Genomic DNA, 14623 nt, shown 5'->3' with positions numbered 1-14623 from the left:
TTGGAAAGGAAGAGGATAAAAGGGAACCCTTGTACTCTATGGATGGGAATGTAAATTGGTATACTCACTGTGGAAAAGATATGGAAGTTCCTCAAAAACACCTAAAAACAGAACTAACACGTGCTGCCGTGCTTACTCGCTAAGCCATGTCCGACTCTTTGTGACCCCGTGGACTATAACCCACCAGGCTCCTCTGTCCATGGGGATTCTCCAGGCAAGAATACTAGAGCGAGTTGCCATGCCCTCCTCCAGGGGATCTTCCCAACCCAGGGATCAAACCCAGGTCTCCCACATTTCAGGCGGATTCTTTACCGTCGGAGCCACCAGGGAAGCCCAAGAAGTAACATATGATACAGCAATTCCACTTCCGGGTAGAAAGCTGAAGAAAATCAAAAACACTAATTTGACAAGATCCACACACCCTAATGTTCATAGCAGCGCTATTAACAACAGCCAAGAACTGGAAGCAACCGAAGTGTCCATCAATAAACAAATGGATAAAGAAGATGTGGTGTATACACACACACATATATGCATGCTGGAATATTACTTGGCCATTAAAAAGAATGAAATTCTGGCAGCAATGTGGATGGACCTAAAGAATATTATGCTTAGTGAAATAAGTCAGAGAAAACAAATACTGTATGACCTCACTTATATATATGATCCAAAACATAATACAGATAAATGTATATATCAAAACAGAAACAGACTCACAGATTCAGAAAACAAACAGTCATCAGTGAGGAGAGGCAAGTAGAGGAGGGGTGGGTTTGAGGTACAGGACTATGAAATACAAACCACTTTGTATAAAGTAGGTAAGAGACTAGGATATATTGCACATGCCAGGGAATAACAGCCATTATATTAGGGTAATGTTTAATGAAGTATAAACTGTAAAAATACTGAGTAACTATGCTATACACTTGACACCAATATAATATTGTTAATCAACTACACTTCAATTTTAAAAACAGAACGTGGTGATGACCAAGTCCTAGTTAAAAGTTAAATGAAACTGATTGTAATGCTGGCTTAAATTTATGAAATAAGACTCCCTGCGGTCATGTAGACATATATCTAGCTTGATTCGCTAAACCAGGCAAAAACATTCAATCGTTACTACCAAACAGAATTAAATTCTTTAACTATTCATAATTTTAAACACCAGGTCACATTTTAAGCTTTTCAGATTTATGTGTGTGCTCAGTTGCTCAGCTGTGTCTGACTCTTTATAGCCCCATGGACTATAGCCCACCAGGCTCCTCTGTCCATGAAATTTTCCAGGCAAGAATACTGGAGTGGGGTGCTATTTTCTATTCCAGGGGATTCTCCTGACCCAGGTGTTGAACTTGCGTCTCCCATGTCTCCTGTGTTGCTTGTGTATTCTTAACCACTGTGCCACCTGGGAAGCCCCAGATTTATGCTTTTCACAAATTCTACAAACCAGTCAAACAGCAGTCTCTGTTTTTTAAATACATATATTAATGATAAATGAACAGTGGCAACGGTGATGATGATGATGGAGAAAACTAATGGCAGCAGCCAACACTTTGGGTGACAAACAAGAGATTGCATGTTGCTTCTTATATTCCCATTCAGTGTGCTTAGATGATCAAGGAAAACCTAAAGAATACAGTTTATGATATGTAGAGGTTAATGAAAAGTTTACAAAAGGGAACTGGAATGAGATAAAAATAGAATCAAAAGAGCTCAGGTCTACTTTTTCCACAACGCAACTTCATAGAAACAGACCAGTTCTACCAGTCTGAGGTTAAGTGAATACTGCTTGCCAATGGTATTTTATGCAAAAACCAAAAAATCTGTTTCTGCTGTAAGGTTTATTTTGAAGCTTTCTTTTCTAAAGCCACAGAGACAGTACACAGGACCAAGCCATTAGGTGGCAGAGAAAAGTGGTTCCTCTTTTAGGAATATCCTCTTAAACGGAAGATGCAAAAGTTCACAGTATCAGGTCAGTCTCAGGCCATAAAAAAGTACTTTATACCAACATTGTTAGTTTCTCTCTTCTTCTTTAACACTGAAATAAATGCCCTATTTTTCAAATACATTTTAAAAGTTTTATATTCACTCACCTCCCCTAAATCTAAATATTTGTTTCAAATTGTGTCTTGTTCTCTGCTAAACACAGTTGTTATAATAAGGAAACTGAAGTGATTGATGGCTATAGCTCTTTTTCCAGGAATATCTGTCAAAATACTCACTTGTCAGTTTCAAGCCGTCTGGAAATCTATTTTTCCCAATTATATTTCACAAAGTAAAAGCATTGCAAGTGTAAAGGGGAAAAAAATGTATTACAGAATTGCCTTTCCCCAGAGAACAAGAGCTGGATAGTTTTCAGCTGTTATTTTACAAATAAAGACTTCCACTCAATTTAAGATAATATAAATAAATGTAAGTATTACCTTAAAAATTAGAATTACGCCATGCTTCCCTTGAAGTAAGAACTGAGCCAAATTAAAATCAACGACTTGTAGAATATGAGAGCTGGAAAGTCTTGCAGGTGTCCATTTTTTTAAAAGACCATTCTGGATTATACGATTAACTTTTGAATACTCCTGGGAAGGGGCTTCCTAGGTGGCTCAGGAGTAATGATTCCACCTGCCAATGCAGGAGACGCAGGTTCAATCCCTGGGTGGGGAAGAACCCCCAGAGAAAGAAATGGCAATCCACGCCAGTGTTCTTGTCTGGAAAATCTCATAGACAGAGGAGCCTGGTGGGCTACACTCCACAGGATCGCAAAAGAGTCGGACATGACTTAGCAACTAAACAATAGCAAACAACCATCCTGGGCAAACAGAGGAAGATGGGATTTTAAGAACAGAAGTAAAGAAGCAATATGGTTCCCCGGCAGCTTGTACAAACTTGGGAGTGCTCTATTTACCAAGTATTAATTAAAGAATACCACTCTAAAGTTGAGTTCTTGATCCTTTAAAATTATTAGAGAAAAAAGTATTTTCAGTATTAAGCAAATATAATCTCCTTCCATCATAGTAGTGATTTAGCTATCTGCACATAAGCACACAGGAAAAACTTTTTTCCTAGCCCTTAGAGGTGAATGACTATCATTAAACAATAGTGACAGCTGCCTCTTGAAGTCATATTAACAATGACACCAGAAAACATATGATACAACAGTGACAAAAAAACAAAAGGAGACGGTCTGGCACTCTCTGAGGGTTTCCAGGTTTACACACCTTTTGATTCCATAGAAAAAGAAAAAAGAAAAATCTAAAGGGATCAAAATCATTTCTTAGACACAAATTATTTTAATCAGACTATACTTTTAAGGTTTTATAGATAAAAATTAAAATCACGTGAGCAATTAAAATATAAAATAAAAATTAGACACAACTATAATTATTCACAATTGAGTAGCAAAGAGTTCTCTGTAAGATATTTAAATTCTTTGAAGAGATATTTCATTTTTTCCCCATATGCTCCCAAGTTAAACCCAAGTCTCTTCTCTGTCACCACATAAGATCTCACTTTATGCTCCATTAATCAAGACTGCATGAACTAACCACTAAAAAAAGGATGAGTTCTCTTTCTATAGAATAATGTCAGCAAAATAAATGGATGGTTATCAAAAAGCTTACACAACAATAGACATAGTCAGGAACATGTTACAAGTTATTTTTCCATCATTAATAACACACACAGCAATTCTATTTCTGTAAATTTTATTGACACTCTCATTAAAATAGATGCCACAGTTGGTATATACATATAAGGAAGAAATAAATGAAAAATATACCTTCGTGGAAATATTTAAAAGAATTCTTCAGGATTTTAAGTAAAACAAGCAAACCAGCATATCAATCAACTTTCATTTAAACACATATGGTGTAAGACACCACTGAATGAAACAATTAGAATATAACATGTCCACAGAAATATCTTAAGCATCATATCTGGAAAGCAACACTGAAAACATTAACACAGAAGATGTATTTATAATTTAAAACAGTCTCTATAAAATTATTCCATACACATCATGAGAATGTTCAAGACTCAGCTGAATTTCTTCTCAAACAATGAACATCTCTAAATAGTAACTATATTTTCAATCCTTTGTCTAATGCACCAGAAACTGAGTATAGAGCAAAATAAATAAATTGAACACAGTACAAAAACTTCCTAAGCATTCTAACCAGAGTAATATTTATTTTTCAAATTTTTTTTGTAGTTATACTTGTTTTGCTTTCAGCAGCTGAATAATACCCAAAATAGTTCCAGTGTCTTAATTATTTGTAATTTTCATTTCTTAGTTGGATTTCATTTCATTATAAAAACCTGGATTGAGAATCACATGGTAAACAAAACCCTAACAAGTAACACTGAACCCAATTCACTTTAACCAAAGAAAACTGAGAAATAATAAAAAAACAGAAAAAGAATGGCTATTATTCAAACTATTAAAAATATTCACAATTATCATGGAGCTTGCTAAAAACAATGGGCTGAAGAGCTGCTTCTGAGGCCCTTTTCAGGAGGGTTTGATTAATAAAAGTATCAGAAAGATCTTATTGTCTTACTCACAGGCTGGCGTTTTACACCAACCTTAACAACTGTTCTGTAATGACAGGAATGGATAGAACAGAAAGCGTCAAGTCGAAATACTCTCACCTTTGTTAGCCTTCTATTTCAAGAGTTCAGTTTCTTCACGGAGTAAATTATAAAACTTTAACACAATGGCTCACTTTATTAAATCTGTGAGATGTTTAAAGGGACTAATCAAAATCATAGCCCACATTTAAAAACTGAGAACTTGAAAAACAGGTGTGTTTGCCAGAGGTTTTTTTCCTAAATGACAGAGTACATTCTGATTGTCCCCATGATTAAACTTTCGCAGAGTACTTCAATGTAGGCTCAGTGAAAACTGTGGCCGGTATTAAAATTTTTTTTTTCAGGTGTGGGAGTTGAGGTCCTACCGATGTAAAATTCATGGTGGAATATGCAGGACAGAGATTCATTTATTTTACCATTTAACTAATACATATATTAAAGCTTTTATCACACATAAAATCACTGCTCTAGGCCTTGTGGCCCAGCCAGGAGTAAAAATCAGATATGGAGTCTATAGTTGGATGGTAGAGGGTAAATACCTGGTGTCTGATGGGACATACACATATACCCTACAGCATACAACAGACGTGAGTGAGTGCCAAAGAGGTCCTGAGGAAACAAACTGGAGGACTGTGGAGCAGTAGGGGGTGGTATCAGGGAAGGTAAATGTTATTCCATGATGGCATAGAAAATATTTGCCAAAAGAGAGAACAGATTTGCATATGAAGATAAGGTCAAAAGACATTCCAAGTAAACAGAGAGAAGAGAGACATTAAGAGTGGAGAACCTGGGGAGATGGGAGAATTCAGGGGCAAGTGCAGAGCGCTTCATTTTGGCTAAAGAGTCATTTATAAGAAGGGAGAGAAGTGAGGCTAAAGTAAAAATGAAAGCAAGTAACCAGGTTATGGAGGGCCGAGACTGAATCTTCTCCTGTCGGCAGTTTTTTAAGGACTGGCCTGACATCACCTGTAGCTCAGCTGGTAAAGAATCCACCTGCAATGCAAGCAACCACAGTTTGATTCCTGGGTCGGGAAGATCCCCTAGAGAAGGGATAGGCTACCCATTCCAGTATCCTTGGGCTTTCCTGGTGGCACAAACGGTACAGAATCCGCCTGCAATGTGGGAGACCTGGGTTCGATCTCTGGGTTGGGAAGATCCCCTGGAGGAAGGCATAGCAACCCACTCCAGTATTCTTGCCTGGAGAATCCCCATGGACAGAAAAGCCTGGCAGGCTACAGTCCACGGGGTCACAAAGAGTCGGACACAACTGAGCAACTAAGCACAAACGGACATCATCTGAGCTCGACTTTAGCAAAAGTGAACTGGAAGGAGCAATTAGAATGAAAACTGAAGTAGGATAGAAGCAGATGCAGAGACGGCTTAGGAGGTAATAGCTTAAGAAAACATTTATGTGACCCTAAAACTGTGAATGTTAAAGCAGACAGGGCAAAGGCAAGGATTAACTTTAATGTGAAAGTCGCAGGAGCTGGCAACCAATTGGACGTGGCTGACAAAGGAGAAGGGGGTCAAAGATGTGCTCTTCTCATGGGCTAGACATTCTCCCTGGCTTTGAACTATCTCTGAAGCCAACTCACTTTAAGGATTCTTTGTGACAGTATTGCGAGCTAATTTCAAAATACAAAGGAAAGAGGGAAAGAAACATATTTTGTATAACTTAATCATGTATTCAAATGAGATATTACGAGGAAATGATCCCAAAGTCCCTTCACTATTTTGTCCTTTTTTCTTTCCCTCTAAGATTTTGGAAGTGAATTAGAGAAAACATGCCTGTCATATAAAAGCCCTTTTACTGACAAATGTAAAATAAAACTTAAGGGCCATCTGATCATAACTTTTCCTTTTTAATTCCAGGCAACAACGCACCGAACATAAAAGTAAACTACCCAAAGGCCAAGTAACGGCTGGAATAAGCACAGGGCAAGCAGTCTGGGTAAAGAAGCTTTGCTCTCTAGAGAGCTGTGGCTTCAGATCCAATTTCTGTCAAAATAAGGGAGGTTCGACTTTTGGACATCAACTGAAGTGCAAGTCCAAGACCAAACACTCTGTTACCAGAAGAATTGGTGCTTTTGAACTGTGGTGTTGGAGAAGACTCTTGAGACTCACTTGGACAGCAAGGAGATTAAACCAATCAATACTAGAGGAAATCAATCCTGAATATTCATTGGTAGGACTGATGCTGAAGCTGAAGCTCCAATACTTTGGCCACCTGATGCGAAGAAACGACTCACTGGAAAACACCCTCATGCTGGGAAAGACTGAGGGCAAGAACAGAAAGGAGCAACAGAGGATAAGATGGTTAGATTGCATCACCGACTCAATGGACATGAGTCTGAGTAAACTCTAGGAGATAGTGAAAGACAAGGGAGCCTGGCGTGCTGCAGTCCATGGGGTCGCAAAGAGTCAAACATGACTCAGAAAATGAACAACAAGAAAGAACAAAACAATTCCATGAAACATGGCTGAGCAAACTTTTGTCCCTCGTGTTTTTTAGCTTCTTGCTTTAATTTTAGAACATTTTACAACCAGTCTCTAATTCTGTTTAATTTCAGCCAAATCACTTTAGATGAATCTGAAAAAGCAATCACTTGATCAGCACAGAGAAACTTTGGGAAAGAGTCAGGATGCTACAAAAAAAAAAAAATTCACACCACATAAACGTATACAGCATACACATAATTTAAGATCAGGAGAGCTAAAATGACATAAACCAACTTAATCACTTTATCATACAGAAAACAGTATCTTCTTTCGTCAAGAAAGAAGTTATTTTACTCCTGAATCAGCAAACGAAAAAGAGAGATGAAAATCCCTCTCTAGGGGAAAACAACAGATTGTTGAAGAACATTAGAAAGACTTGAGAGAATATTTTTCAAAAGGTTTTAGCAAGAAGGGTAGGATATGTTTCTCAGGTTCTGAGATAGATTTTATGACTCTTGTTCCAATTATAAAAAGAGAAAACTTCAGCCACTATAACTCAACTCTATTGAGGATTAAATAAATTTCTGCAAACGATGAACATAACATTTTTACAATGTTTTGGAAAAGTAATTTCAAGCATAGGACTTTTCTTCAATATTCATTCAACATCTTTATAGAGTTTCTGCAATAAACCAGACCATAACTTTGGCACTGGACAAAATCGCTTTTTCAAACTTAAAATTCTTCAAAAATATGTATGCATACACATAAACAAATAGTAGCTTCTCAATATCATAAATGACATATAATAGATCCCTCTTCATTTCAGCTATATAGCATTTCCAATGTAGTTACACATTTTATGTTTTTGATGTCACAATTTACCTCTTTTTATCCTGTGTATCCATTAACAAATTATTGCAGCTCTAGGTATTTTCCATACTTTTGTCCTTTAAACTTTATAGTAGAGTTAACTGCTTAACACACTACTATAATACAGTATTAATGTATTCTGAATATGACTATAGTTATGTTTACCAGTGTATTTTGCAGTTTCATGGTTTTTTGTTATTATAATCAGAGTCCTTTCATTTTCAGCTTAAAGATTCAGCCCTTTCCATCAGGCAGGTATAATGGTGATGAATTCCCTCAGCTTTTGTTTGTCTGGGAAAGTCTTTATTTCTCCATTCCTTTTTTTATTTGGCTGTATGGAGTCTCAGTTGCAGTATATGAGACCTTTAGTTGAGGCATGCAAAGTCTTAGTTGCAACATTTGGGATCTAGTTCTCTGCCCAGGGATCGAACTCAGGCCCCCTGCATTGGTAGTGCCAAGTCTTAGCCACTGGACCACCAGGAAAGTCTCTGTATCTCCATTTCTGAAGGACAACTTTACTGGATAAAATACTCCTGGTTGTCAGTTTTTTCCTTTCATCAGTTTGAATATAATCATCCCACTCTTTCCTGGCTTTCAAGGTTTCTGCTGAGAAACCCACTGATAGCTTCGTGGGGGTTTCTTTGTCTTTAAGGAAGGTTTTTCTCTTGTTGCTCTTAAAATTCTCTTTGTCTTTGATTTTAGACTGTTTTATTATAATGTGTCTTGTAGTAAATCATTTGGGGTTGAAATCTGGGGGGAAATTATGAGCTTCATAACTTTAGATGCCCAACTTTCTCCCCATATTTAGAAAATTCTCATCCATTATTTCTTTAAAGAAGCCTTCTGCTCTCTTCTCCCTCTGGGACTTCAATAGCATGTAGTTGTTTCTTCTAAAGGTATTTCATAGTTCACATAGGCTTTCTTCATTCTTAGTATTCTTTCTTCTTTGAACTCCTCTGACTGCATAATTTGAAATGACCTACCTTCTGCTTCACAGATTTTTTTCTTCTGCTTGATCCAGTCGGACACTGACGCTCTATTGCATTTTTTCATTTCATTCATCATATGCTTCAGCTCCAGAATTTCCATTTGGTTCTCTTTTTTTTTTTTTTTTTGGTTCCTTTTTTTTCTGTTTAACATTTCATTTTGTTCATATTTTTTTTTTCATTGAATTGCCTGTATTTTCTTATAGGTCCCTAAGCTTCCTTAAAGTTACTATTTTGAATTTTTTTACTAGGAACAATTGTAGCTCTCCTTTTGTGGAGAGAGGTGTTAGTTACTGCAAAATTATTGTGTTCCTATATGGTGTCATTTTTCCTTGACTTTTCATGTTCCTTAGAGTCTCGCATTGCTGTCTTTGCAGTTGAAGAAGGAGTCACCTACTCCAGTCTTTACAGACTGGTTTTAGGAGAAAAAAACTTTCCAGGGCCTCATTAGGAATTTGGAGACTTTTTCAAATCTTTTCTATGGATTCACCTGTTCCACACTTATTGTTTACTTTTGTGAGTGAATTCTTAAGAGTGTATGCCTTCTGTGGATCCTGCAAAGCCAGGGCAAATGATGAGCGCCTCCCATTTTGCTTTCCCTGGGGCAGTCCTGAATGCTCAAGTTCATGTGGTCTCTCCCAATCCTGCAGAGTCCAGTTGGCTTTCCACTTGTGCTCACCAATGTCTGCAATGGTTAACTGTTTTGGCTTCAGGGGTGCACACGGGGAGCTGGCCAAAGGGTAGAGTATGGAGCTATGAATGGATGAGGCACTGGGGGTGCTCAAACACCCTCAGTTTCCCCTGTGGAAGAAAGCATCGGTCAGGAAGGTCCCTACTGGCATTGAGCTGTGCCACCTTGGGGAAAGGGTGATGCGAGTAAACCAAAACTGTTCCTGTTGCCCTCTTCGGTGCATGTAATCTCAGACATTTTTTCCCTCCACAACAGTATGTTGAACTTCTCTGCTGGACTACCAGACTTCCACAGGGGCACTACTGTCCATGGGTGATTGTCAAAACCAGGTACTCTTTGTGGGGAGAAAACAATGCTTGTTGTTGTGCAGTCACCAAGTCATGTCCAACTCTTAGTGACACCCCCCCCCCCATGGACTGCAGCACGCCAGGCTTCCCTATCTTTCACTACCTCCCAGAGTTTGCTCAAATTCATGACCACTGAGTCAGTGATGCTATCTAACCATCTCATCCTCTGCCGCCCTCTTCTTTTGCCTTCAATCTTTTCCAGCATCACAGTCTTTATAAATGAGTTGGCTCTTTGCATCAGGTGGCCAAAGTATTGGAGCTTCAGCTTCAGCAACAGTTCTTCCAGTGAATATTCAGGGTTGATTTCCTTCAGGATTGAGTGAAGAAAACAACAGAAAACTCTCATTCCCCCATGTGATGATACCATTCTTCTGCAGCCCTGGGGACACTCAACCCACTGATGCTCTGCTCAGGATTATAGTCATTTCCTAGTCTGCAATGAGTTTGGGCTCCTCTGCCTGATATAATATATTAACATATAGTATATAATATGCATAAATAAATTTATTTTTTTCTCTTTCTCCCCAGCTTATCAGCTTCACATTACTGTTTATAAACCTTTCTAGAACCTCATCATCATCTATTTTTCTTTCTTCCTGTTTGCTCTGGGATTGGGGAAAAAAGCTAAGCAAGCTTGTTCTCAAACTTTAATAAAGAGATTTTTAATATAGGCCAAGTATTATACTTGTGACTCGAGTAGATAGATATCATTTATATCATTTTCATAATTTTTAATGCCTCCCTCACTCCATGATTTAGGTGCAACCAGGGAGAGCCACCTTATTAGCATCTGTATCATCAGTGCCTAGAACTATATCTAGTTTTTTTTTTTTTTGAAGACAGATGATAAATATTTTTAATAAATGAATTTTCAATTTCCTGACAAATTCAATAGAACATCAGGCTCATGATAGTACAGTTATATGAAGGCTTAGAATGCTTAGATATTAGGAAATTCTGCAATAAACTAGTTGCGTGACTTAGGACAAATCACTTGACACATCTTGGTTTTACTTTCTTCGTCAGTAAAATAAGAATGCTGAACTACACAAACTCTAAATTTCTCATATATATAATATTTTAATATTCTTATTTTGACTACTCATGAGCTACTTTTTCTTAAATAATTTGTTTTTCTTAAATAACTATGATACAAAATAAGTCACTGCCAGATAGGCATTTTGGTTGGGTCCTGATCTCTCACTGGCAAATACTATAGGTCTTCTTTTCATTGAAAGCAGGATTGTGAAGGGTGGTGGCAAGCAAAAGGTTCTATTTAAATTTAACATTTAAATTGCCCCATTTTAATTTTTAATTTAAATTTTTTAAATTTCCCAAACTCAGCATTTTATCTATAAATTACAGGCTCTCCAGCCAGACATAACTTGAAAAATATATTTCACTAGTTCACAAGGGTAGAGAAGACAGTCACAGAGATATGTCTTGGGTAACTGGAGGACAACCTTAAGGCATCTATGGTGCAACATAGGGAAGAATGACAGGAGATAGGGGAACAGAATAATACTGTAAACAGACTGCCTCACCTCCAGAATGCTCTGTGAAAGGAAGCAGGTGAAATGGTCCAATAGTGAATAAATCAATCCTGTTCAGTTTTTCCATCAAACTCTATTTACCTGTAGAAGAGAAGCCCACTAACACCAAAAGGCATGTTAAGCATACATTCACTGAATATATATTAAAACAAAGACTGAGCCCATACTCTGCATCCAGCATGGTGCTGAGGCACAAGAAAGACAAAGATTATTCCAAGACATCCTCCACCTGTAAGTGGTCAGACTGGTTAGAGAGAAAAGAGAGTAAATAAACCATAAAATACAGCATAATTACTATTTTAAAGTAAGCACAGCCTACTACTTAGGCACAAAGAAAGGACTTTTTTCTGGGAAAGTGATCTTTAAGCCAAATCTAAAATGATATAGACAAGCTGATGAGGACAACAGAGAGGAAATCCAGGCATAGGAAATGGAGTGTGCAAAGTCACGCAAGAGTGAAGCTAAGTGTATTCAGGGTACGACAATTGTTACAGCATTTGTGGGGCACTGGCAGTCAAAGAGGAAAAGCCTGGGAGGAGAGCAGGAGCTGTTGCGTGCCAGACGAGGGGGAACTGTACTGTGTAATGAACATATGGGGAAACAATGAGGAATTTTAAGCAACATAAAAAATATGATTAGCAGTCAAGCTAGGGAAGAAGGGATACTGTCACCTATTCTATAATAAGGATCAACAAACTGATCCCTTCAAGGTTGGACAAAGTGAAGGGTTAAGGGCAGAATTTGGAGAAGGCAATGGCACCCCACTCCAGTACTCTTGCCTGGAAAATCCCATGAACAGAGGAGCCTGGTGGGCTGCAGTCCATGGGGTCACTGAGTCGGACACGACTGAGCGACTCCACTTTCACTTTTCACTTTCATGCCCTGGAGAAGGAAATGGCAACCCACTCCAGTACTCTTGCCTGGAGAATCCCAGGGACGGGGGAGCCTGGTGGGCTGCCGTCTATGGGGTCGCGCAGAGTCGGACATGACTGACGCGACTTAGCAGCAGCAGCAGCAAGGGCAGAATTAGGAGTTCAGAAAGAGTCACAGATGTTACCATCTGTGTAACAGTGGCTCCATTCAGAGGAACAGGAAGAAAAGAGAAGGGAGCTGGGTTAGGAAAAAGGCAACAATGTATTTGGGCATCTGTGAAGGCCAAGGGGCCTGTGCAACATGCAGGTACAGTCAGAACTACAGAGCTGGAGCTCAGGAGAACAGCATCTGTGAGAGATAAAGAATTGAGAGTCGGTGTTCTAAGTGAAACAATGTGAGTGACTGAAGTCACTTTGGAAGATAATGAAACATGAAATTAGATGAAGGCTGAGAAAAGAATCCTGGAAAATTCAGAAACTTCTCAACCTGTGAGTATTCAGATTATAGACAAAACCATGAACTGAGAACCCACTCACCCCCACTCTCCCATCCCCCACCCACTGCCTGCAAAAAAGTGCTGGCTCTCCTTGCTACCAACAAATGATGCTAGAACTTACTTGAGAAGATTACCACGGTGGAACAACTTTTTAGAAACTCCAAGGAGTACAGCTTCTGAATTAACATCTAAATACAGATAGATAAAGAAAGAAACCAGGAAAGAACAGCACCATGGGAGCCAAAGGAATAAAACATTCTTGGGGGGGGGGGGGAGTGATCATTGCAAACATATATCCGTTCAGCAAATAGACAATCTACAGGGCCTTTCCTGGTGGTCCAGTGATTGATAATTCACATTGCAATGCAGGGGACACAGGTTCAATCTCTCATCGGGGAACTAAAATCCCACATACTGTGGGGCAACTAAGCCCGTGTGCCACAACTAGAGAGAGCTTGGGTGCTGCCACTAAAGATTCCGTGTGCAGCAACTAGGACTGATGCAGCCAAATAAATAAATAATAAAAATAAGTAAGTAATTAACAATCTACAGAGTACTAGAAACTCTAGGTGATAAAAATTCAATACTGAACAAAATATCCATGTTCTTTCTAACAGCCACAGCAAAATCAAGTATGAGAAAAACCAAATGTTTTCCTTTAAGTTTGGCCTTTCCGAAGATTACAAATAACTTACAGGAATGAGCTTAGGCAGCAGACTAAAGTGGGCTGACAAGTGTATAGAAAAAGTGAGGTAGAGAAAGCAACAGGGACAAGCTTCGTGTCAAGAATCTTAGCTGGGAACCAGATGGAAAGGCAGCACAAGAGATCATTAAGAGAACAGTTTCTAGCTATGCATAATACCGCACCAAGAGACCCAAGACTCCAACAGCTTACTATACAAACACTCTGACTCAGACACATGCATATGACAGAAGAATAACTGTTTAAACTGACTCTCTAATACCATTTACTAAGATAGGCCTAAATTATTAAAATTACATTCCAATATTATTAATTTTGATTATTAATGACTCTCTGACTACAATTTGGTCTACATCACATTGAAACTTAGAAGGCAGTCACGAGGTTAGAAAACTTCAATCACATCTGAGGAAGAAAAATGAATGAGATACCTCAGTGTAGTTTGGGATTAAAGACAGGCATGGGGACAATTACCCGTTGAAGGGAGATGCATGACATATTTTAGAACTGGGTTTACAAGCCGCTTCAAGACATGCTGGAGAAAAGTAAGAAAATGTTAGGAGTGGGAAGAGAGACATGATATGGTAGAAGCAAGTATGTAAGCACAAGTTCTCATCAGATAAAAACTGTGATTTTAAAAAGTCTAGCTGACGCAAGTCTGAATGAATTTTATTATTCCAGCAAATAATCTCCATATATTTCAACATAGCATATTGTCGGGAGCCGCGATAGGCATTACTGACAAAATGGAGGCACGGCCCCAACCCCCTCTCCTCATCCCGCAGGCACGGTCCCGGGATGAAGGAGTTAGGTCTTGTGATTCTGACTTGTCCTTTCCTTTCTCCGGCTGAGTTGGCTGGAAAGAATGTTATAATCCATAACGTTAACTATTGACATTTGTTCAAGGATCTTTACAAAGAATGCTCCAGGATGAGCACATAGGCTGCAGCCTGAGACCATGGGAAACACTGTTATCTGAAACCTGCCTGTAAGGGGAATGTTTATGGCAAAAGAAGTTTGCAGAGTTTAGGGGTTAGGAATAATTAAGAATAGTTAGAAGCTAAAGGTTTAAGGT

At 38.6% G+C, this 14623-nt stretch overlaps 1 protein-coding gene across 6 annotated transcripts in view; it reads right to left on the bottom strand.

Moving 5' to 3' along the window:
- The window catches only part of EPS8 (EGFR pathway substrate 8, signaling adaptor), a 194127-nt gene that overhangs the window by 155797 nt on the left and 23707 nt on the right, over positions 1 to 14623 (bottom strand). The window lies entirely within an intron of this gene.

Source organism: Giraffa tippelskirchi, chromosome 4 (genome assembly GCF_054371585.1).
Source record: "Giraffa tippelskirchi isolate mGirTip1 chromosome 4, T2T-mGirTip1v1.2.pri, whole genome shotgun sequence".
NCBI lineage: Eukaryota > Metazoa > Chordata > Mammalia > Artiodactyla > Giraffidae > Giraffa > Giraffa tippelskirchi.
The sequence above is the reverse complement of the archived record's forward strand: the minus strand, read 5'-3'. Positions and strand labels throughout refer to the sequence as shown.